Source organism: Gopherus flavomarginatus, chromosome 11 (genome assembly GCF_025201925.1).
Source record: "Gopherus flavomarginatus isolate rGopFla2 chromosome 11, rGopFla2.mat.asm, whole genome shotgun sequence".
In the NCBI taxonomy this organism is placed as follows: Eukaryota; Metazoa; Chordata; order Testudines; family Testudinidae; genus Gopherus; species Gopherus flavomarginatus.
Window position 1 is genome coordinate 40,715,665 of NC_066627.1, and position 25,314 is coordinate 40,740,978.

The 25,314-nt window shown below is 43.7% G+C and overlaps 1 long non-coding RNA gene across 1 annotated transcript in view; it reads left to right on the forward strand.

Annotated features, from left to right (window-relative positions):
* The window catches only part of LOC127031457 (uncharacterized), a 44,628-nt gene extending 20,901 nt beyond the window's left edge, over nt 1-23,727 (forward strand). Inside the window, exon 3 of the long non-coding RNA XR_007768554.1 lies at nt 21,767-23,727. This is a non-coding gene — a long non-coding RNA (uncharacterized LOC127031457). The remainder of the gene's footprint in view (nt 1-21,766) is intronic.
* The last annotated feature ends 1,587 nt before the right edge of the window (nt 23,728-25,314 follow it).

Genomic DNA, 25,314 nt, shown 5'->3' on the forward strand with positions numbered 1-25,314 from the left:
ATTAGAACATCCTAGATGCTGCACTAGTTGATGCTTGCTGTCTCTGGCAGGGGTCATGTGCTAGCTGGAGATAACTGGATTAAGAGCTGGAGTCTGAACACTCCAGATTTAAGGACACTTGGGTCCAGAGTCGGGGTTCAACCCATCATAAATACACTGGTAGTGGATCTAAAAAAGTTGGATCTGATCTTGCTCTCATTTAAATCTGTGTAAATCAGGACTGACTGTTCTGAAGTTAACAATAGCCACTATTCAAGATGCCACTTTTACTTTGTTGTGAGAGAAAACAGTGCGTTGAACGCATTGCCGTTATAATGACATAAGGCTGGAGATATTTTCTGAACCATTTGTATTATGGTATTGCAAGCTGTAAGCTACATTTTACTCTCAGTAACACCAGTGTATTCCAGAGTAACTCCACTGCAGAACTGGCCCTACACACAATGAAATTGCCCAGAAAACTTAATATTGCCTCATTGGCAAGATTAACCCTTACACAAAATTAAAAGTTCATGCTGCTGGAAGACAGGCAGTTCATTAGTATTACTTTAATGAGGCACTAAACTCACTCAAATGCTTTTATTAATGCTCGTTGCTTACTAAGTGCCAACTGTTTGGATTCTTTTCTACAGCCCGGCTAGTCTACAAATGCTAATATTTTGGGGGCCTTTGATGTAAAATGTAAGTGCATTACGCCCAGGATCAAGAGGAGTGACAGCTGGTGAGATGAGGAAAACTGAAACTCAGCAGATGGTGTCCAGCATTAGAGTGGTGGCTCTTGTAAGAGATGGGGGGAAGTAGAGTGGAAGGAAAGAAGGAGAGAGAATGGAGTCCTGTTCCCACTGAAGTCAGTGGCACGCCTCCTGTTGATTTCAGTAGGGGCAGGATCAGGCCCAGAGAAAGGAGCATTGTAGGACAATCAACAGACAATGCGGTGGAGAGTTAATGGAACAGAAAGACATTGAGTGTCCCCGGAAAGAATGTTATGATGATGAGTAGCTGCAAAAGGTACAAAGGGACCTTATTGCTTCCATCAAGCATTGTTCAGACCCGGGGCTCAATCATCAATTGCAGCTGAGCTGTGCCGGTGGACCAAAGATGTGCCCACCGCACCCTGCACACTGTGCTGGGAAGAGATGGGCTGCTCCTCACAGTCTCTGCCCAGAAGAGTTTATAGCTTATTATAAGCTAGATTGTGCCAGTTAGCCACACCCCGTAGGGCTTGGTGTGGAGCTGCCCTGCCCTAGGGGAACTCAGGGAGAGGTTGTGCTTGAGAGAGCCTGGTGTCTGGGGGAGACTCCTTGCCACACTCGCTGGAGCACTGCTCAGAAGAGTTTGGGAGCTGTCAGATTATAACTCTCTGTGGCTCTTCTGCGGGGTGCGAGGGTTTTTGTCCCCTCCCCTCTGCATTCCCATGTGAGGGACTGGCACCATGTGGCCTTCCCCTTTGTACCATAATATAGCTATCATCCCCACATACCTCTCTGACATGGATGCACAGGAGAGTAACCCTGACCAGCTGCGAGGACAGAGCAGTTTGCCAGTCCTGGCAGGGGAGGGGAGCACAGACCATATGTTCCGCCTCCTGCTCTGTGGAGCAGTGTGAAAAGAGAGATTAAAAATTGTTGTCCAACACAGCCCGAACAATCAAGCTAAGGCACCAAGACAGATGGATGTTGCAGCACAGCATGTATGGCTCTGGCTTCCATGATGAACAAGTTAGGGAACAGCTTATGCAAGAGCCTTCAGAAGCCTACATGGCTCAGTCAAGTGGGATATTGCTGGTAGAGTTATCCCTCAAAAGGAACCTCTTCATACAATGCATCTTTTCTAGTGTCTCTGCTTTCATCTGGCCCACAACCAAAGCCACCAGAAACCATGTACAAACCTCCAGCCAGTTCTTCTCTCAGAAAGCTTCCATCTAGATTAGGCCTGGCTTTAGTCAAAGAGCTTCATCAACACAAAAGGTGAGCAAAGCAAAACAAGAATTTAACCTGGATCTGCCTCAAATGGTATCCAAGATCTGGCTTGGAAAAACCTATTTCTATGTATATTCTTACAGCTCTATTTCCTGTGTATCACAGTGACTGTACATATCAGCCTCGTGCTGTTTATGAGTATAGGCCAGGGGTGGCCAAACTGCATCTCATGAGTTAAAGTGTGGCTCTCGGAGCCCACCGTGCCCCTCTCATTCTCTACCTACCAGACTTTTGGGGGGACTTGGGGCTTCTGCCCTGTGGCAGGGTGGTGGAACTTGGGGTTTCTGCCCAGCAGGGGTGGGGCGTCTCAGGGCTTCAGCCCCACAGAAGGCACTTGGTGGGGGTCAGGGCAGGAGCAGAACTGAAGCCCTGAGCCTCGGCAAGCATGACCTGTGGGGCTGATGCTCTGAGACCCCCGCCCCACAGGGCAGAAGCCCCTAGTCCCACCATTCCACTGCAGGACTGAAGCCCCAAGTCACAGCAGATGCGCCTCGGCTCTTGAACTTCTGTTTGAACTGCTAAAGATTGTAATATACAGCTCAGAGGGCCAGTAAGTTTGGCCACCATGGGTAAATGCTCATATAGACAAATGATTGCGTATAATCATCTGCAATGCTGGATCTCATTTGGTGTCATGGCTCAGAGTCAAGCTGCTTGTCTGTGGCCTAAGTTACCTTCAGCACTGGGAATGACTTCAGAGGTAACAGACAAATCATGCACCAAGAATGAGTCAGCTCAGATGACACCATAATTTTGATTTTCTCCATGACTGAATTAGATTCTTTTAGCATCTCGTGTGCAAATAAAAAGCAGGAAAAAAATGGAACAGCAAAAAGAAGATGAAAAGGCATGTGGAGCTGGGGATACACGGTGCAATGGGCAGGGAATTACAGGGCTGACAACCTATAGGAAGAATGTACTGGAGGAGGCAGGAAATGGTTGGGAAAAGAAACTCTGCCTTCTACAGATTTTGCTGGAGCTGTGCAAAATATGAACAACAAATTGCAAAGCTACTATACTTGAAATTCAAAGATTTCCCATTTCCCAATCAACTTAAAACCAGGCCCATTTTCACAGGAAATGTCACCAACATATGTATGTGTATTGCTCTATTTTAGCGAAAATGGATATTATTCCCTGTGAAACTAGGTCTGTTTTGGAACAAAAAATGCACTTAATCCCAAGTAAAATGAAGGGAAGGGCACCTATATTTCAGCTAAAAATCATCATCACTATGAATATGTGAAAACTCACATTTTCACAACTTCTAGATACAAAAAGATGAATTTTGTTCATATTGGGAATATGAGGGATGGGGAAAGATCAGCTGAACTGCAAAGGCAAAAAACAGAACTCAGATTTCACCTGGTTCTAATTTTCACTTTCCTGATTCTCTCTTGAAAACTATTTATTAGTTGTACTCTAGCAATGGATAGAGGCCCCTAACTGAGATTGGCATCCCACTGCCACCATACTGATATACACATAGCTAGAATATGGTCCCTGCCCTGACGGGTGTATAATTTAATGGCCTGATCCAAAGCCCACTGAAGTCAGTAAGAGTATTTTTATTGACTAAGGAGCAGGTCTTATAGGTACATGTTTAACTTTAAGCACATCAGTGTCTCCAATGAGATTATCCTTACAGGCTAGAGTTCACCTTTCACATTGTCAGTGGTTAAGAAGGCAGATATATGCCACTCACCATCTGAGATGGGACTTCGTTACTGGCATACATTGGGAGTGCATTGTTACCATCACATACAGGAAAACACATAACAGATAGTACAACTGTAAACAAGGTGCACACTGGCACATTTTGATCATATTGGCAAGAATTCTCTCTTACAAGTTGACTCAAGGTAGAGCTGGGAGGATCTGGAAGGATCAGAGTAATGGCTTACTTCCCCAGTTTGTCACATAACACTAAGCAGTTGATAAAAGCTTCCTTTGAAGAGGTGCCAAGTTACTCCTTGCTTTGCAATAATGATATGATAGTCACTCACTGAAGCAAGGTTTCTGACAGTGTAAAGAATTTACAAGAGAGTCACAGAAACAGAGAGGTAGTAGAAAGAGTTCCTACTCAAAGAAAGAGATGAAAGACTAGGGTATATTGGTAATTAGTTACTGGGGTTTGCTCCTTTATTCTTCCCTGGCAGTAGTACAAATAAAATTCCAATTGTGTTCCCTATAGTACCAACCCAAAGTTACCAGGACTATCCTGACTGTATTTATCAGCATTGCCCACTTCAAGCACTGAAAGATAATGCTGGATCCCCTCAAAATCATGAGGTTGACTTTAAAAGCACAAGATTTTAAATATAATAAACCTTGGGCCAGGGTGCTGGAATGATTTGTATAGTGGGAGTGCTGCAGGCCAAGGAACAAAACTGTGAATGCTGTATAGGATGGAAGCTATGCATTCAGCGTCTATTATTACCTCAAGCCAGTGGCTGCTCCCGCACCCCCCAGCTCCCTAGTTCCCCTGCTCCTGTGTTGGGTGCTGTTTATTTGCCTTCTGTTTTTTGAGCTTTAACAGTCACATTGTCAAGCTTTTCTCTACTAGAAACTTACCTTTTTTATTAAGTGAAATTCTCCGGTGAGTCTGTCTGACTCCAGATCTTCAATTTCACAGAAAAGTGGCTGTCTTTAAGGTGTGGGATAATTTTCACCTGGTGAATCTGACTTTTGTTTTCTGAAGAGTCAGTAAAAAAACCCTTAACCTACCCAAAGCAGATAACTCAGGCCACGGGTGCATTGGCATGCACATATGTGTCTAGCTGAAACAGCTAAAATATGTTACCATTTCCCTTACTTTCTAGTTCAAAGAGCATGACGCTTGTTTCCTCATTGGCACCCACAGCTGTGAGGTCCTCCGGATCGTCTGCAATGTCCCTAAAACTAGTCATACTTGAACCTTCTCTGGAGCCAGTCTAATGGCCTTGTGGTTTAGCGGTTTGCAACACCGCATGAATCACATGGTTCTCAGACCTGCTCTCCAGCTCCCCAAGCCTGCTGGGGCTGAGGATACTGTGGGAAGTGTATTGTTCAGCCGCTTGTAGGGGAATCAGCCTCATATCACCATGCAGCAACTTCTCAAGGGGGAATGCAGATGTCAATGATGGGAGGGGATCACTAAGCCACCCACTCCCACAGAGCCTGCATGATCCACTGCTTTTCTGTGCTCGCTCTCTCTTTCTCTCTCTGCAGGGAATGCTTGTGCCCTTCTGTCTCAGTGTACATTCTCCGAGAATCTGACCCCCAGGTTCTGTGAAAGGCAGCAGCATTAGGATACAGGGCAGTAGGTTTGTTTTCCTACATGTGGTGCAGTTCTCTGCTGCGCCAGGCTGGAGGGGCCACTGATTACAATGGAAGGAATTCACCTCTTCCATAAGTTTACAGGGTTTTTTTGTTCCTCAGTGATCTACAGAGAATAAAGGTGGGACTGAATGAAATACCTCCCACACTGTAGAAGGTACCCTGTAAATGGTGCATGATAAGCTCACTCTCAAGGACTGAGGCCCTTTGACAGGGCAAAGTGAAGGAAGCTTGGCCTGCTGCTGCCCGTACTGCTATTATAGGATTTGTACTCTGTATAATCGAGAGGCCCCAGCCCAGACCAAGGCTCCACTCTTCTAGGCATAGCACAAAGTGAGAGCCAGCCCCTGCTCCAAAGAACTTATGATCTAAATAGACAAGGCAGTGGAAGGAAGGACTGTTATCTCTAGTTTATGAACGGGGCATGGAGAGATCAGACACCTTGGCCAAGATCACACAGAGACGGTATGTGAACCCACATCTCCCAGGTCCCACTCCAGTGCCTTAATCACAAGCGCATCTCTGCTGCACCCCTACTAGACTCTGGGGGTCTCAGCCTGGCCCCTTTCAGGAGCACAACATTCACACTGTGCTCTAAAAACATGAGTGCCAGCTCCCTCCTGCCTCTCCCAGGTGACCTGCCCCACAGATTAATGGCTGCACAAACAATCTCTGCCCGCCATGCTTCGCTCTCTTTGTTTAGGCAGCCGCTTTGCTTTTAGTTCCTTCTGAGCAGGTGTTGTTTGCTCTCTCGACTCAGCATTTGTTTCTTAGTGAAACTGACTACAAAGCCTATGGAGTTGTTGCTATTTATTTTCTGCCCTGGCCTGCTTTGTTAATGGTGACCAGGTGGGTGGGCAGGCAGTTGGTTCTCCCAGTCATTTGTTACTGGATGGGAGATGTTAAATATTTGCATTAATAGGTTTGGGCTGCTGTTCTTTTTACAATTCAAAAAAGCCCATGAAGGGGAAAACAACACCCATACTTGGTAGGCTCCAAGACTCTGGCTAACTCCCTGCTCTCTATGCATGCCTGAGTTCAGCAAATGATCTCATAGAGAAAAAGCAAAACAGAAGCCCTACGATTCCATTGCTTTGTAGGAGTTTATTTTACTGTGCAAGGAATTAAAATGTATTATGGGGTTGTCTCTCATTTAGAGGGAAGGAGCCTGGTATTCTGAAGCCCTTCAGAGGCTGATTTTGTAGCAATATTTCTCCCCACTTTCTCCCCTCCCAGGGATGACGAGAAGCTGTTGGCAGCTTTCAGGAAAAGAATTACAGTAACACCAGTGTAAATCTGGAGTAACTCCAGGGAAGTTAATGGGATTATTTTTGATTGACACGGTTGTCACAGAGCAGAATTTGACCCTTTATATCTATCTGACCAATACAGTTTCAGGAACCACGGAAGTGATGTGCTAGTATGCACGAGTCATGGGTTTACTCCATTAGTATTCTACATAGCAGGGTCTGGACACCAAACCAGCCTATATATCACCCTGGGGAAGCGTGTTGTGTCCTTCATGGGAGACCTTTGTGCTGGGGAGAGGAGGTGGAAACTCCAGTTGTGCTTAGGCACTGGTTGTTGCATGGAGTTTAATAGTGAAGTGAAGTGACAGATGAAGAACCTGTGGTTCTTTCTTCCCACATCCCATCTTGGCCAGTGCCTTGTTTCCAGCATCATGACTAATGCAGTGTCAGGACCTGTTACATCACTGTTCAAGCTGCAGAGCAAAGTCAAAACAACTCTGTCAGCCAATGCACTGCAACCTTTGGAGTAAGAAGGGTTATATTAGAAGTTTGTGAGGCAAAGGCAAGACATATTTTACAATAGTACGGTCATTTCAAAACCTTTTAAATCGTTCCAGCACACAACAAACACTGGCTGGAGCCGTCATTTGCTTGGGGAAAGCTCTCTGTTGTATTGGACCCTTTGAACAAGAGATGGGATTAACTGGAAACATTTTTCTACACCCTGCCCCCATTAAACATAGCAGGTTCAGCTAAATATAGAACATATTAGACAATTTTAAATTAAACAAACTCACTTAAATTAAATATCAGTTTTATGGTACTTAAAATAGGTAGCATGACCTCATAAAGCTATAATAAATACCTATTGAACTGAAGACAAATACAGTGATGTACCTCAAAACCTCAAACCAAACAAACCCCCAGAAAACAAACAAACAAACAAATGCTGCAAACAAGCAAGCCACAGTGTCATAGAACCATGGGGTTAGAAGGGACTGGAGCTCCCCTTTGTTGCAATTCTATTTTAAAATAAATCTTGTCTTTGGGTGGGATGCACTTTATGAAAACATCCTAACACATTCTTGATAACGATCCTACATTGGTGTAGTACCTTTCAACCAAAACAATCTAGGTGTAAAGTCTTCAAGAGAAGGACCATGTGACTGTATGTGGACAGTGCCTCGTGTGATGGCGGCTATCTTGGCTCACACACCTGAAACTGAGTTGTGGACCTCTGCAGCTGAGAGCATAAATCTCTATAGCTTCAGCTAACCAGCCAGGCTCAGTCGATGGAGGCTAAACCAGACTCATGTGCTCATTGCGGTTTGGGCACAGAGGGGGATGCATTACATGGACTGACCAGTGAATTACCCATTTACTCTGGCCAGGGGAAGCTCATCTCAAGCCTCTGAGGCCCACAGCAGCAATTGGAATCCTAGATAAGCCTCCATGTATATCCCAGCTCCGTCAGAGCTGGAAGCCTGTATTGCTATGCTTGAGCTGCAGAGTCATGCTCCCAGGTGGAGGCCTGGAACAGAGTCCCATACTTTATGGCTCAGGCACAGAAAGGGACACAGTGACCTCTGCCCAGCGGGTTACACATGCACAGTGGGCATCCCTGTTCCTGATTTGGGCCTTTGGATGGTACTGCACTTGAAATAGTAAATAGGCATAATAATAGTTACATGCTTTGCAAAGTGACCAATGGCTTGAAAACTATACACAGAGATCCAGTATTGGAATGCAGCTACCTCTTGGGTGAAACACGGCAGCTGTTTACCAGTGCACAACAATATCAGAACAGCAGCTATCTATGGGAGTCCTCTCATTTTTTTTTTCCAACAGAGACTGTCTACAGTCCCATGTTGTAGTTCAGTGGATCCTAATCTGCTGATTTGAGCAATATCAATCTCTGCTGAAGCTCTCACTTCCTCCTGAGTGACTGCTGACTGGCAAAGCTTTGAATTCAGGGCCACCAATGGCTGATACCCTCATTCCCACATGCCTACTGTATGACGTAGTGCTAAGTGTCCTTTCTCCTATGTTCCAAACAAACAGAGTGTGCACTTGGCACTGCATATGCTGTGGTTTCAATCACTCTCTTCTTTCCCCCTCTCTCTTTCTTTCTTGTAAAGCCTTTGGTTTGTCAGACTCTGTCAAACAACTTCTTGTGCCAGGTTTTTACAAGAATCCTACTTGATGCCCACTGCCACATACTCTCTTTAAACAATACTCCGTGAGGTACTGCATGCCATATATAGCCAAAAGCTAGGGATTTCCCAGGCCCAGAGGAGTGCTTGCAGAACAGAGAATGCATCATTTCTCCACCTTAGCTCAGCATAAGTGTGCATGGGAGCCAGGCATATTGCATGGTTGTCTTTTTATTGATTCCATGCTGCAGTGGATGGGGCATACATTTAAAAAAAAAAAAAAAAGCAATGATCCAACGGAACCTGACCACAGGCACATGCTGAGCCCTAATGGATACATTCCCAAAGAGACCCAAACCGAAGCAGCAATAACACAAACACACAAAAACCACAGTGACACAGGATCTGAATGCAAAGTTAGCAATAGTCAGGACATGACCAAATAAGGCCCTTTTTGCTTTGGCCTAATGTAAACAAATGGCTGGATTACACAGAGTTGCAGCCTGAGTTTTGACAAAGATGTTCATGTAAGATTTGGCAATTCCTTGGGTCCTCGTTAGCTGTGTTAACAGTCAGGATGCTGAATTTTTATGGGGCAAAGGAAAATGTCAATACTGTGCAGCAAGACAAAGTGGGTGAGGTAATATCTTTTTTTGGACTCGCTTCTGTTTGAGAGAGAGCTACAGAGCTCTGATTCCGACCTGGGAGAATGTGAAAAGCAAAATGTGAAATACTCACAGAGCCACAGGGGGCTCTTCTTCCGGCTCTGTGGCTGGAAAGCATCTCTCTCTCTCTCTCACCAACAAGAGTTGGTCCAATAAAAGATATTACTTCACCTGCCTGATCTCTCTAATATCCTGGGACCAACACGGCTACAACTACACTGCAGGCAATATTGAACAGACACATGCATTTCAACACGTGGAGGACACAAGTGCAGCAAGAATACAACACAAGCCTTGGGATTATTTCACATGTTGCTTTTCCCATTCTCCCAGTCAATCCCACAAACAGGAGTGTGAGAGTGCTTTACTGGCTGAGCAAAAGTCAGTGGGGCTGCAGTTCTATTTGGAGTGGCTAATGTAAAGAGGTTCCACATTCCAAAGAGCTCTGCTAATCTCTTTCTCACTGACACTTGCCAGCCTTCCAGCATCACTCCAGTCTCTGTGTTCAGACTCCTTCCCATCCTTTTGTTCAGAGCATCCAGATTCCCAGGTTTGCTGACATGTGGCTCATCTCCTTGCTGCCAAGTCTTCTGGGACAGGATGTCAGCCCTACAGGATCCAAACAGAAGCCTTCCCTGGAGTAACTGTTGGAAAACCTTTACATAAAGGCTGATGCTTCACCCTCCCCTCTCTCCTCAGATTGCTAAAAATGGTCACTCATCCTACAATAAATTGAAGCCCTTTATCACAGAACAGAGACTCGAAAGCATTGCGAAGAGCTGTGGAGAAATCCTGACACATGGAATGAAATGCTGGGCTGGATTCTAAACTCTTTGCTTAATGAGGCGGTGTCTGCACTCAACTTTTGTTTTTAAAAACCCTGCCTGCTATTGCCACCACAGTTGCAGCTCTACTGGCGTGAGCAATGACGGGAACCTTATGGCAGACGAGACACAGGTGTGTCATCAACCTTGTTCGGAGTTGCTCTAGATGACGTAGTGGTTAAAACATTGCTGGTGCCTTGACTGGACTGGGGCTCCTGCTGTTGTTACTATCCCTGTGACTGCACTTGGGGAAGCAATGGTGGAAAAAATAGCATAGACAAGGCCCTAGTTACAAAAATGCATCTTTAGGCAGGAGCACTGCCAGCTTTTTTGGTGCCCTAGGTGGTGGAAGGTCCCGACCCCAAAATACCACCCCCGACAGAGGCTGCGGAAGATCCTGCCCCCAAAATACTGCCAACGACCAAGGCAGTAAAAGGTCGCCTAAGGGGTTGCGCCGGCCCTGTCTTTAGGGACAGATTTTCAAAATTGCTCATTTAGGCACCGAAGAGAAACTGGCAGATTTTCAAACGTGCTCAGCATCCAGCAGCTCCCGGTGAGAACATGCTGAAAATCTGGCTCTTATCCATTATGGAAGGACAATTCAAAGCCACAGAGCCAGCTTGAGGCTTACAATTAACATCCCTTTATGTTTTTCTGAGGCAGTTTAGAAAGACCAGATGATGCAGTGTATGTATCTGCATCTCAATGTATGGGGCTGACGCCCAAACTGCACCAACAAGAGAGGGAACCACTCTCCAAATCTCACCAGCAATCCATCGCGCAGGCCCTGATCCAGCAAAACACATAAGCACACGTGGAACTTTACGCATGTGAGTAGTCCCATTGACTCACATACTTACAGGGAAGCAAATACTTTGGTCATAATGAACTTTAGGGGCACTCTCCCAAAGTCTCATTGCTATTGATGTCCAATAATCCCTACAACTGTTGAAGGCTATTGGGTTGAGCCCTAACACTATAAAAAAAATCCCTTGGTTTCAGGTTTTGGCTTGAAAGGGGAATGTCGAACAAACCTTGAAGAGAACTTGGGGCATGCTTTTATTGAATGTCTAAAGTTGTAACCTTAAGATTACATCAACATACATTTTTGCCTTCAATATATACAGTAAAAGTCTTTGGATAAACCTGTACAATAATAACAATGCCCTCTGCTGTGTTTAACTAGAACAACATGACACTCAAGTCCTTAACACTGATACTGCCCCATGCTTCTTCATGGTATTTGGCACAAGAAATATTCCATGGCAAATTTTATAGGAATAATTTGGAGACAGTAGAGTCTGGAAAATATTACCAACGCAGGATATTAAAAAACAAACACTGGAGATAAAAAAAAATTGATTCTGTGTATACAGGATACCCATAAATGTGTTTTAAGAGACCTTGTTATATTTTATCCCAATGGGCACGATTGTTTTTATAGACATCAAATTAGAGAGACATTAAACTTCCTTCTTCAGAATACACAGTGCCTGGTTATGCCATTTCAGCTAAACTCATTGGCCAGATGTCCTTAATCAACATAGAGAAGGTTTTGCGGAGAGGGACAACCATTTCCTTTGAAACAGCTTTTTCAGAGATGCCAAGAAACCCCTAGACAAGACAAATCAGTGCCCCCTGGGATAGGGGAGATGCTGGATATGTGCATGGAAAAAGCAAGGGAAAGCTAAGGAAGTGCAGGGAAAAGCCAGTGCAGGGAATGGAACGCACTGCTGATAACAAGACTATAATGAGTTGCAACAACAAAGGCCCCTTTTGCAGAAAGCATGTAAGTGCAGGCTTAAGACCTACTAACTTCACTGGGATTTAAGCACAGGCTTAAAGTTAAGCATGTGCTTAAGTACTTTCCTGACTAGGGGGCCAATGCTTCGTTGAATGGACTGCTGTGATGCTGCCAGATTGGATCCTGTGTTGGTAGCACTCACTGTATTAGGAACACAGGTTACTTTACTTTTCTCTCTCATTTCTTGGCTTGACAGTGGTTTTACACATCAATTTGGCCAAGAAATGGAGACTTTTCAGTGGCTTTGAGCAACACATTTCTGATTCAAACACAGCCTTTCTGAGAACATCAGTTGAAGAGGTGTCAAATGTTCAAGTCCCCATGCCTCCTCAGCTCCTCTTCTGGGAAAGCTGGAGCTACCACTAACACTACCGTGGGGCATTCAAGGAGAATCTGTGAGTCCTGTACCCCACTGGTGAGTGAGTTACAGGCCCACATACCAATACAGAGGATAGCAGTGCTCACTCACCAGGGGTTATAGGAGTGCTCACTCACCAGGGGGTTATACGAGTGCTCACTCACCAGGGGTTATATGAGTGCACAATGGGTGGAGTGGGAAAGGCTCTTTCTACCTTCCCCCAGCCCTATTTACATCCCTGCTCAGGGCTACATATCCTCTAGTCCTCTGCAGTCTATTTAGCTAATAGAAAACACCAGTAAAACTCCAAGGAAGCTCTCAGGGCAATTGATTTGTTACATCAACCTAATGTCACTCACAAATTCTACTTCGGTAAAATTAGACACTGGACCATACACTTCAAAACTAAATTGCCAATGAGCTGCCGTTGGAAGGTTGCCGTTTTTGTGGCTCCATCCCAGCAAGAAGGGATGTTTCTGTGATATGTTTGCCAGAGCCCTTAGATTTCTGTGCTGCTTCTCCTGTGCCGCACAGCTCGGGGTAATGCAAAGGCATACATTGCTCACGGCAAAGGGCAGGCGCTTAAGGAAGTGCGAGGGCTGAGGGCTAGTGTTATTGCAGGTTTTGAACACTTCATGTCTCCATGTGTATTTCTTTATCATGCACTTGCTTTGCTCCCACCGATGCTTTAGGGGAGGGTCTGTTAGAGCTGGAGCCTGAATGTCACCCCCTGACAGCCAAGAGCCGCATCCATTTTTATAACGAGTTTGCCTACAGATATGTTGCATTATCTGAGCAATACGTAAGGGAAAAAAATGAACTGCAGTTCCTCCTGCCACTTATTTACCTTCTGTTTAAACAGTGTCTTTTAAATCCACTCAATCCCTCTGCTGAGCACCCATTTACTTGGCACCTGCAGCGGTGCTGGAGAGTCTATTTTTAAAAGCACATTGCTGGCTTTTATCTTAAGTTGCCTGCATATTTTTCAGCACTCATACTCTTAAACACATTGGCAGATAAAAGCAGAGAGGAGAGAGAGGCTAAATGCAGCAAGCTTGGCAGTGCAAGCTGAGAATTAGGGAGGAGGTGGGTAACCAGTGCAAGAAAAGTACCTAAATGCTCCCGGAATAAACTGTGAGTCATCCTGGGTCAAATATCAAAGGTTTTTCTCAGTTTTGGCTCAAGGAAAAACTTCTCGCTGAAGTCCAAGGGAATTTTCCTTGAGTAAGGACTTCAGAGTTCAACATTCACCTGGTATTGTTAGCATCACAACTCCATGCAACCCACTTGATGGAATTAGTGTTTGTGCAGCACATAGGACTGACAGCTCTGGAGACTGCTCCAGTGATTATGCAAACTTCCCCATCCCTGCCCCATGACCAATGATCCTCAGTTCTCACCTTAAAGCAACATTGAAAGTCTCTTGCTTCTGTCATGCATTCAAATGGCAGATGCGTCCCCTGGTCTCAATTCTGATCTAAAGTCAGTGGAGTTGCACCATTGTAAAATGGGTGTGAGGTTGGGATCAGTGCCCACGTGCCCTAATCTGTACATTATTAGACAGGACAACCTGACAGGAAGTCTTGGTAAAATGGCAGCATTTGCTGAGAGGGACACCCCGCCCCACTCCCAGTTGTGGGGATGTGCAAGAGGGCCAGGAATTTCTAAACAGCTGTTCTGAAAATCCATTTTCAGCACATAGACAGCGGTTCTGACATCAAACCTAGTCAAACTCAGCGCGTGTGCTTTGAATTTGGGGGTTGGTTTCAAGTTCAAATCTGGAACTCCTGGCAAAATGCTGGAGGTGGGACCAACATGACTCAGAGTGAAGCAAGTTTTGCATTGTGAACCCAAAGAGCTGGTCTTGGCATGGCACTAGATGCACTAGTGTTCCCCAAAGTTAGAGAGGATCCCTGTAATACCTACAAAAACAACAAGGAGTCCGGTGGCACCTTAAAGACTGACATTTATTTAGGCATATGCTTTTGTGGGTAAAAACCCCCACTCCTTCAGATGCATCTGAAGATCTGCATCAGATACATCTTGCATCTGAAGAAGTGTTTTTTTTCCCCACGAAAGCTTATGCCCAAATAAATCTATTAGTCTTTAAGGTGCCACTGGACTCCTCGTTATTTTTGTGGATACAAACTAACACAGCTACCCCCTGATATTTAATACCTACAAAACACTCCACAATGGATAAGCAGCTGGTGTTTGAAGTCTGCTACTTCTTGTATTGTTCCCAATCATTCTCACTGTGACCGTGTCCTTCACCTGCCTTGTTTGCTTTTCTCCAGCTGTCGTCTCTTGTCATATGCTGAGATGTAAGCTCTTTGGCACAAACACTCATTTCTGTGTCCAATGATACACTGATCCCTGATGAGGTCTTCTGGGCACTAGTGCATCACAAGTAACAATATAGCAATAATGACTCTGATGCAGCATGTAGTCTGACAGGTGCTCCAGTTAAACAAGGATTCTGGTTCTATCGATTTCTGCTGTCTCAGGTACAAATCCTGCCCAACTTACCCATACAAATGGAGTTACACACATGCGTAAGGCAAACAGGATCAGGCCTCTTCTGGGGATCATTAAAACATTGACTGAATTGTTCTGCTTGACACATTTTATTCTCAACCCAGCAAATTGGAAAGGCGGTATCTGTGATGGATGTAAGGTATCCTGTGCCAATTCTGAGAACAGATGGAGTGGCAGTCTCTTTGTTTGAGAGATACAGGTCTCTTCTTAATGGAAAGGTCTGTACAGGGGACATCCAGGGTCAGTAAGCTGACTATTTACAGCAAATTTTGCACAAAAGATATGATAAATCCATCACCGTTGAGTGGCGTTACAAATAGGGCTGCTAAGTGAGACAAGGAAATGGTCCTTCCAGAAACTGCAGAACATAACTCAAGGGTCTGAATCAAAGCCCACTGAAGTCAATGAAGACTCCCATTGACTTCAGTGGGCTTTGGATCAGAACCTGAGACAACATTGTGAGAGGTACCGATTCCGGTCACTGAGCTGTCATATATACAAGGCTCAGGCAGGCTCTGGACTGGATTAGATGGCATCTGCCCTTGTCTCTGCCTTATCTATACCACTGCAGCTATCCTTAATGGATCCAGGCCCAGTGGGAAAGATGGGTCTGGAAAATCCTAGTGCAAACTAGGCCTCCCTTGGATTTACGTTCAGTCCTGCCACTCTTTGCACTTTGTTTTTCCCCATTATGCCAGGCCGCATGTTCCTGCTCTGCAAAGCCACCATTTGCAGAAGAAACCCTTTATTGTCACACAGCTGGAGGCCTCTTCTAGAACAGATGCTTTTCTGCTGGTGGTGACAGTGTCCTGAGCACTGAGAGAATCCTATTAAGTGTTAGGAACAGTGCGGCCTTGATTCTGATCAGGTGCTCCTGGTTCTTTAAATATGAAAGAAGCAGTAATCCTGGTGGTAGTGTCGAAACACTGAATGAAGTCATAAGTATAACTGGATCCAAGTTGCAAGCTGAGATCTGGCTCCAAATTTCTCCAGAGCTTGGAGATGTTCTAGTCTGGGGGTTTTGCTTTTGGGGCCATCTCCACTAATAATAATCCTCTTATTGGCCCTGATGCAGGCACCAAGCTCTCCTACATGGGCAGCTGTAGATTCCCCTGAAGATCAGAGGCATACAGCCACCTCCCCCACAATGGGTCACACACCAAGCTGAGCTCAGCTGGACCTAAGGATCAGGGCATTAGTGTGAAGGATGAAGACAGCACAAGAAGACTCCCATGCGTCTAGGTAAAGTGGGAAGAAAGATGATGAGAGACCTTTTTACCCAATAAACTGCAATACACAGCAAGAGCAGGAGTTTGGAGCCGCGTCACAGAGGGAAAGTGAAGTGAAGGAATTTTGAGTTACACAAACAAACGGGAAAGGAGTTTCAATTCCAGAAGATAGGGAGGAAAAAGAGCAGTTAGAAGAAAAGCAAGACGATGAGATTAGCCAGGCAATAAAATGAAAATGAGCAGGAGGTGAAGCAAAATGTGCTGGAGATAAGAGGTGGTAGATTACGCAGCTGGCAGATGAACAGGAGCAGGCAGCCAACAAGGGAACAAAAAAACATGTACTAAATCTGTAAAAACCTTAATGGACTATTTAAAAGACCATTTTCTCCAGAGAAATACATCATTATATCAGAGGGAACACAGTCTCCTCCCTTGCTCCCGGTTAAATGAAATCATGCTACTTAGTGCATATATGAGATGAAGGCTGGTTCCATTGTACAGTGTACAGACCAGTCTGTGCGGCTTCCACATAGCCTGGGCACCTGGGAACCAAAGAGAACAGCAACCCTACATCCATCCTCTCCACCCCACCATCTACAATGCAGCAGATATCTGGCTCCACACAGGGCTGTCCCTCCTATATGCCACTTCAGTGGTGCGGAGGGGACTTAAATCTAGGGCTGGTCAGAAAAGACATGTTCCATTTCTGACTCTGTGGCTTGATGGTTAGGGCACTCAGCTGGGATGTGGGGGAACTACAGCTCAAGTCCCTGCTTAGCCTGCTTTGAAGCAGGAGCTTGAGCTTGGGTGTCCCACATCCCAGTGAGTGCCTTCACCAGTTGGCTTTCATGGGGTCTCTTGCTCCCTCTTTCTGTGTGTATGGCCAGAAATTCCATCCTGGACCTTTCCAGTGAAAAATGGTTTTGTGCAAATGTTCCAGAACGGCTCTATTTAAAACTGCCCTAAAGAAGTAGCTGGAGATCCCTGGGTCACAGGGGAAAGGACCCATATTACCAACCTGCTGCCTCTCCATATAGAAGGAGCTCCTGAGAGTGGAGCCAGAACATGCTGCACTATGATGATCCTGAGCCTTTGGACTTACTTAGATCAACATTGTGACTGTTCATACACATATGGGGGGCTGCTCAGCCTAGGCCGTCCCCAGGAAAGGAGGAGGGGAAAAGGTGGTGTATGTCTATTTTAACCTAGTCAAATGGAAGGTCCAACCCAACATGTTTGGTGTGGTTACAGAATAAGGGATGGCCTAAATTCAACAGATCAACCTTTGACGTTCAAACTTCCCATGGTTTCATTATAATGCTCTTGACAATGTTCAGCCAAGCTGGGCAGATAGCTTATTACCAAAGGGAGGTGCTGGTTTGTGCCATGGACAGTACTGTTAGGGGGTGTGGCTTGGTCTACAATGGAAAGTTATATCACCATAGCTACATCTGCAGGGATGTGAAAAAAAATATCGCTATGCCAATGTAACTTGCAGTGCAGACACAGCTATGTCGACCGAAGAGGGTTTCCATCAACAGAGCTAACTTTCTCTCAGCGTAAATGCAGCTAGGCTGAGTAAAGAATGCTAACATTGCCTGGTGAGGTGCCGACACTGTGTCTGTAGTGTAAACATACCCTTAGGTCAGGGTGTCATAACATTTCTTCCCAAATCTGGACCTTAGCGTCCAAAATATGGGTGTTAGCATGAAAACCTCCAAGCTTAGTTACCAGCTTGGACCCGGTATCGCTGCCACCAGCCAGGAATTATACAGTGCCTAGCTCACTGTGGTCTCCCCAAAACCTTCCCTGGGGGACCCCCAGATTCAGATTCCTTGAGTCTCACAACAAAGGGGAATAAACCGTTTCCCTTCCCCCTCCTCCCCTCCAAGTGTTCCCACCATGGGTTCCTGGAGAGATATACAGATTCAAGCTCCATGAATCTAAACAAAGGGATTCCACCCTCTTTACCTCCTCCCAGATTTCCCCGCCCTGGGGACCCTAGGATACTCCCTGCTTCAAGTCCTTGAAACACAAGTACCGAGAGATCTAATCTCTCTCCCGCCTCATCCAGAGGGTATGCAAAGTCAGGCTTAGTAAATCTAACACAAAGAGATTTTCCCCCTCCCTTTGTTTCTTAGCCTTAACCAATGAAAAACACTCAAACAGGTCTTAAAAAGAAAGCTTTATATAAAAAGAATGAAAAAGGACATAAAAGGATCTCTGTATCAAGGTGACAATATACAGGGTCAATTGCTTAAAAGAAACATGAATAAACAGCCTTATCCAAAAAGAATACACTCCAGCAACTACACACATGTAAATACAAAAAAACCCAATATAAACCTATTGTCTTACTATCCTTCTACTTACAACTTGGAAACAGAAGATTAGAAAGCCTGGAGATTCCTGTGGTCACTCTCAGAGCCGAGAAAAGAACAGACCAAGAACAAAGGACTCACACCCAAAACTTCCCTCCACCCAGATTTGAAAAAGTCTTGTTTCCTGATTGGTCCTCTGGTCAGGTGTTGTTTGTTACCCCTTTCCAGGTGAAAGAGACATTAACCCTTAGCTATCTGTTTATAACACAGGGTGGTTGTGTTCCTACACCAGTGGAAAAACTCCTGCTATTGATATAGGTGGCGTCTATGGTACAGGGCTATGGTGGCCCAGCTTTTGCTGGGGTAGTCTCCATAGCGTAGACAATCTGTGTTTGTGCGTGCACACATTCTGAGGAACATTTTTTAAGAAAATTTTTAAAATAATATTTTCATTCAATGTTTAAAATGAAAATGTTTTTGTGCTGGTGTGCTGTATAGCATATGATTAAGTGCAGAAGGAGCTCTCTCTGAGTTTGGTCACCGAAGTGGCTCTTCCTTTCAGGAAAAGAAACAGCTGCTGTTGAATATATTTTGATAACAAAGAAAAAGGAATAAAATGGAATCACTGTAGCACATATTTGAAATTCCAGGGCTTTGGTGCAGTTACTAAAATACTTCTCATATTCCCTTAAGCAGCCGGGTGTTTTATTCCTGAATCCTAGGGGTCTTATGGGAAAACCCCAAAAAGCACAGGACAGGTAAGATAAAAAAAGAGATCATAATGGAGTCCTAAAATTAGACAGAATTTCTCCAGTGGTGCATCTTTGGCACAGCCCTCCACACCCCTCTCTTCCACCTGGGATCTCTTAGGGCAAAAACTATCCCTAAGACCTGGTCTACACTGCATAGTTAGATCGACGTAAGGCAGCTTATATTGACCTAACTCTGTAAGCGTCTACACTAACATGTAGCTCCCACCAATGTAACTCGCTTGATATACCAGCTTAATAACTCCTCCTCTACAAGAGGCGTAGCGCTTAGGCTGATGTAGTTAGGTCGACGCGGTGTCCGCATAGACACTGCATTGCTTACATTGACTGTTGTTGCCTTTCAGAAGCCGTCCCACAATATTGCACACTGATATTCAAATCAGTGCAGGTGCTCCTGGTTAGGGCACGCACCACCGACACAAGGAGCGTAATGTGGACATACAAAAGCAATTTAATTACTGCGGGGGCTGTACGTTGACAATAACTTAGATCAACTTAATTTTGTAGTGTAGACTTGCCCTAAGGAGCAGCCCCTCAGATCTGTATTACAAGAGCTAGTCAGAAAACACAGTTCCTGTCCTGCAGGAAATTCTGACATTTCAAAATTTCCTTTCATCCTAGATCAAGACTAAACGTTGAAATTTACAGAGAAACGGAAATTCCAAAACATTTCATTTCAAAAACACTGAAATGACCTTATTGAAATGTTTCATTTAAAAATGCCCAAACATTAGAATATAAAATATTAATTATTATAAACTATATATAAGTACAACACATCAATAATATATACTATTAAAAGCACTAGCAATTGTTAAAAAGTTAAAAATGTAAACTCAAACGAGAAACTCACAATGAAATACTCCATTTCAATTGGAATCAGTGTGAAAACTTTTCTTAGAAAACTCAAAAATCAACATGCTCCTGTGATACATCTTGACTCCAGCAAAGCAGTATTTCCTGACAGAAACTGTTCCCCTGAAATTTCTTCAACCAACTCTGTTACTGACGAGCTTTCTGCAGCCTTGTAACAGTGGGAAACGCTGCTGCTGTTTTATTAAAGCTGCAGAGCTGCAATCGGCCCTTCTTAATTTTTGAGCATGCAGGACAGCAGATGTCTATGTGGATTTATTTTCTTACACTCAAAATTTCTTACAGTGCAGCCAGAACCCCGCTTGCCGCATGGACAAAACTATTACTTTATACCAAAGATGGAGGGAACTGTCTCCTGCTGAACTGACTCAGATTTATACTTTGAGTAAATCTTGTTCAACAGAGTGAAAATGGCATATCTGCTTCCTTGACGAAACAAGGCATTTCCTGGAGCATTGCTGAAGTACATTAGCCAGGACTAGCTAGTTGAGGACATTAAGGCAACTTTTATCAAGTAACTCTCATTAATTCATCTCAATTGGCATTAACTGATTAACAATTAGCAGACTTTTGACTGCTATTTAAGACTCATCATGCCCTTTTCAATAAGCTGTAGGTCTTTTGGAAGATAAGCTTTAGTATGTTTTCAACTCTGCCATTTTAGACGGGCCACACAGTGGCTTTTGGACCTGATTCTGATCTCTGTTCTCTCAGGCCTGGTCCACACTACGCTGTTAAACCGATTTTAACAGCTTTAAATCGATTTAATGCTGCACCCGTCCACACTACACTGCTCTTTATATCGATTTAAAGGGCTCTTTAAATAGATTTCTGTAATCCTACAAAACAAGAGGAGTAACACTAAAATCGATATTACTATATCGATTTAGGGTTAGTGTGGATGCAAATCGACATTATTGGCCTCATTCTTTTACAGTAGCTACCCAGAGTGCACCGCTCCAGAAATTGATGCTAGCCTCGGACCACGGACGCACACCACCGAATTAATGTGCCTGGTGTGGATGCGCACAATTGACTTTATAATATCTGTTTTATAAAATCGGTTTAAGCTAATTCGAATTTATCCTGTAGTGTAGAGGTACCCTCAGTGTGACTCCATAGTAACTTCCATTGACTTACACTGGCCACTGTAAACTGGCAGCAGATGTTTCTGACTTTAGAGGGTCTCACTAAATCATTTACAAGTGTGGATTTTTGCAGGATATTTTTAGAGCCTGGGTTCTCCTGGGTTGTGGGGCAGATGGAACCTGCATTGCACATGTCTTGTAGAAAAAGGAAGAGCATGCAAGGAAAATAGGTGGTTACACTGTAAGATTGTAAGATCTTTGGGGCAGGGACTGTCCTTTTGTTCTGTGTTTACATAGTGAGGTCCTGGGGCACCTAACTGTTACCATAATATAAATAATAGTAATGCATGTTTATTATGTACTTAGCTGTTTGCAGCCCCTCCTCACCATCTATGTGCCACGCCAGCCACATAGGAAATAAGTGGTTTGAGTTCCTGACACTTTCCAGCGTGGACTCTTATTAGCTACCTGACGGTGACTTACACAGGAGGCAGGGGAAAGGGGAAAAGTAGTTTGCCTTACTTGATTTTTCTCTTTGTTATAATATATGAAGAACCTGAGGTATTTTTGGTTTTCTGTTTGTTTTTCACATTCAGGTCCTATCTCGGCTGCAGGCGTCATGTAACTGAAGTATTAAGAAAATGATCACAACCACAAAAACCAGGAGAGTGAAAGTGAGCAGATGAAGGGATTTTTAGTCAAACACTTCAATGACCGCTTCACACATTGGAGAAAAGTCATCTTGGTTAAAGAGCCAATACAATTACGATATGAGCGACAACACTAAGATCCCCAACAACACCAACAGCAAAAAGCAAAATAAACAACAAAACAAAACAAAACCACAAAAAAACAAGTTACCATTCCTGATATTTCTAAGTTAAAAAACAAGCAGCAAAAAAATCCCTTATGAATGTCACACTCTCCCTATACATCATAATGAAGGGGCAGGGGATGATAGAACAGGCCTCATTTTGTCAAAATCCTTTGCAGTTTACCTTTAAGATTCTCTCTTTTTCCTTTTTAGCCTGATGAGGCAAAGGATCCATTATGCCAAATAAATGAACTGGCCTGGATCAGATTAGATCCTGCTTGTGGCTGCACCTACCATTTCAAAAATACAGACTGGAGACAGAATACTATAACCTTCTTGATTATCATCAGTCTGCTACCAGCAATGAGAAACATTTTAGGAATTGTATGTTCCTGTAATACAACTGCTAGCATTCCCACAATGGCAACATGCAAATATTTTTCATGAAAAAGGACAATTTTTTTTTTATAGAAAATAGGCTTTAGCCAAAGATACAAGAACATAGGACCGGAAGGGACCCCCTGGGTCAATTAATCCAGTCCCCTGCTATCACAGATGACTATGTTATATAATCCTTTTCATAACATAAGCGATAGGGCTCAGTACAGAAGTAACTGTGTGAAATTCCATAGCCCATAATGTACAGGAGGTCAGACTACAAGACGTGATGATGCTCCTTTCTGGCCTTAACAATCTAGACAAGGTTCACAAAATGTCCCCCATTTTCTGACTACTTCTAATGAACTTTTAGAAAAAGAAAGGCAGAAAAAGCCCTCACCCTATACACATGACAAGCTGACTCCTCTCAGAAATAAAGCCTGTGTGTAAGAGGAGCCAACTGCCATTATAGTGTACATTTGGCTTAGGTTTTCAGCATTCACGCTCCTTCCCTAGCCAGCCCCAAAAATGGCAAACTCAGAAACCAGCATCACCATGAGAAAGGACTGTGAGTGCATTGGTGAGCTGACGTGCCCTGGGGTTGGCTGAGGTAGCATGGGGCCACTTGGTCCTCGTTTGTCCTCAGAAGCAGCTCTAGTTCACATATCTCTGTTCCTTCTTTTTCCAGACTGTGGGGCAAGATAGCTCACTCTGCTGGAAACTATAACTACAAACATTGTCTAAGATTGGAAACAAATCCGCTAACACTCTCTTTCGATGCCTCAAGGCGAGATCCTCAGTGCGCCCAGAAAAATGGAGCTTAAATAAATAGTGGATCTGAAACTGACATAAAAGGACATTCCAAAGCTAGCAGTTTTGAAGCAGTAATTTCAGTACTTATTTTTACATGAGAAAGCATGATCTACGGATACAGTAAAACAAAGAGAAAGTGCCTGTAATTGGCTTACTGAGGCATGATTTCTACAAGCCATGACTGTAACGTCTTGTAAATATTTTATCTGAAGTCGCCCTCATGTTTTAGGCTCAGTCAGACACAAAGGATCATATCCTGGCATCAGTTTCTATGCAGAGCTGAGTTCCATCAGCTGATTGATGCCAGGATATATAGCATATATTAATCATAAAGCTGTGGTAATGTCAAAGCTTCCTTCTTACTCAGGCAGCAACTGTGAACTACTAATTACCAGTACAGGAGTGCAAAGTATCATTTAGTATTATGAATTATGTTAGTCCTCCTAGGTCTTGAAAAGCCTAGTAATCTGTCTTTTCTTTTTATATAATATACATATTATAAATATAATTTATTATAATATATACATAATATACATATATTTTTGTTCATTACTTAGTAGTGTCACAATTATTCTACTTTTAAGTGTTACCTACACATTTTTAAAGGGTATTTAAAATACAGTGTTTATTTCATTCTTAAGAGGAGAGCAGAGGAACTCAGCTATACTATAGTTAAATACAACTAATGGACAAAACCAGCCACTCCATGTGTTTTTGATGCTAGCCAAATAACAAGTAGATAGTATACAGCAAGCAACACACTTTCAGTTGGCTTTATCTAACTTTGATCAGGGATTTAAAGCTTCATATATATACTTGTGCTTTTCAGTCCTGATCTGCAATGCTCTCTGGGCTTGTCTTGCCCTAACAAAAATTTATTGCTATTGAAGCCAGCCTGTGACATGGGACCAACACCAGCTAAAGTTTAGACTGAGGCCATCATCTGCTTTCACTTACCAGCCACAAAATGGGGGAAAAGAAACTAAACTTCAACATCACCTGGTTAAATTTGTGCAGTAGCTTTTCATATATGATGTCAGCACTAAAAACCTTGTAAAGATTATTTTGTCAGTAATGAACGTATGTGATCTTATGATACGTCCCTGGCCCTCTCCTGTGTCCAAAAAAAGGAAAAAAATGAAGCTTAAATCCCCCTTCCTCTCCCTGCATTACTTAGATAGTAAACTCTTGGGGCAAGGAATGTCTTTTTGGTCTGTGTTTGTACAGCACCTAGCACAGTGACTCCTGGTCCATGACTGGGATTCTTAAGCAATCCTAGTAATAATAAAACAACCAGTGTTTGCATTCCCTATCTCTGGTCAGTGCTGGTGATCCAGAATGATTTGGACATGACGAATTACTCTTCAGCAAACTTCCAAGTTGTAATGCAGGTCTCCAGCCTTGCATACTCACACACTGCACTATGCAGCTTTCAGTGCTTTTAAAAACAAAAGTAAGCACGCTTTTTATCCAATCTATCACCCGATAGCTGCTGCCCCGTGTTGTGCAGGAGGCCAGACTAGATGATTATAATGGTCTCTTTTGGCTTTAAAATCTCTGTAAATCTATTTAATCTAATTGATCTCTTGAGCATTTTTAAAGCCTTCTGCGCTGCAACGTCCCTCCAAAATGAGCATCCAGTACTAATTTAGAGTATGACCCTCCAACAGTTAAGGCAACCAATGCTAGGACTGAAGAGCAATTAAAAAAGGAGGAGCACACCCATATCTGAACCTTTCCATTCTTTCTACCCTCTGGGATTCCTGCCAAAGTGCAGGATCCTGGAATCCCCCCAGAGTCCCATGAGTCTCTGTTCCTATGAGTTTATAGTTGGTTCCAAATGAAAGCCTGGGAGCTGAATACCTCTAGACTTTGGGAAAATTTGGATTTGGATCCAGACATTACAGCTCAGGCTAGAATTCAATCCACTAGAATTCAATGCTTCTGACTGTATTAATACACTGGGCTATTATTTGGCTGACAGATGTGATCCATGTCACTTGGAAATGCAAAGTCATTGCAACTATTAATCATTAAAAACATTAATCAGTAGATCAGGGACTGATGCTGGTGTCAAACCCTCTGCAAAATATAAAACTTTCATGAGAGAAGTTATCAGAGGAAAAAGCTGAAGGAAAC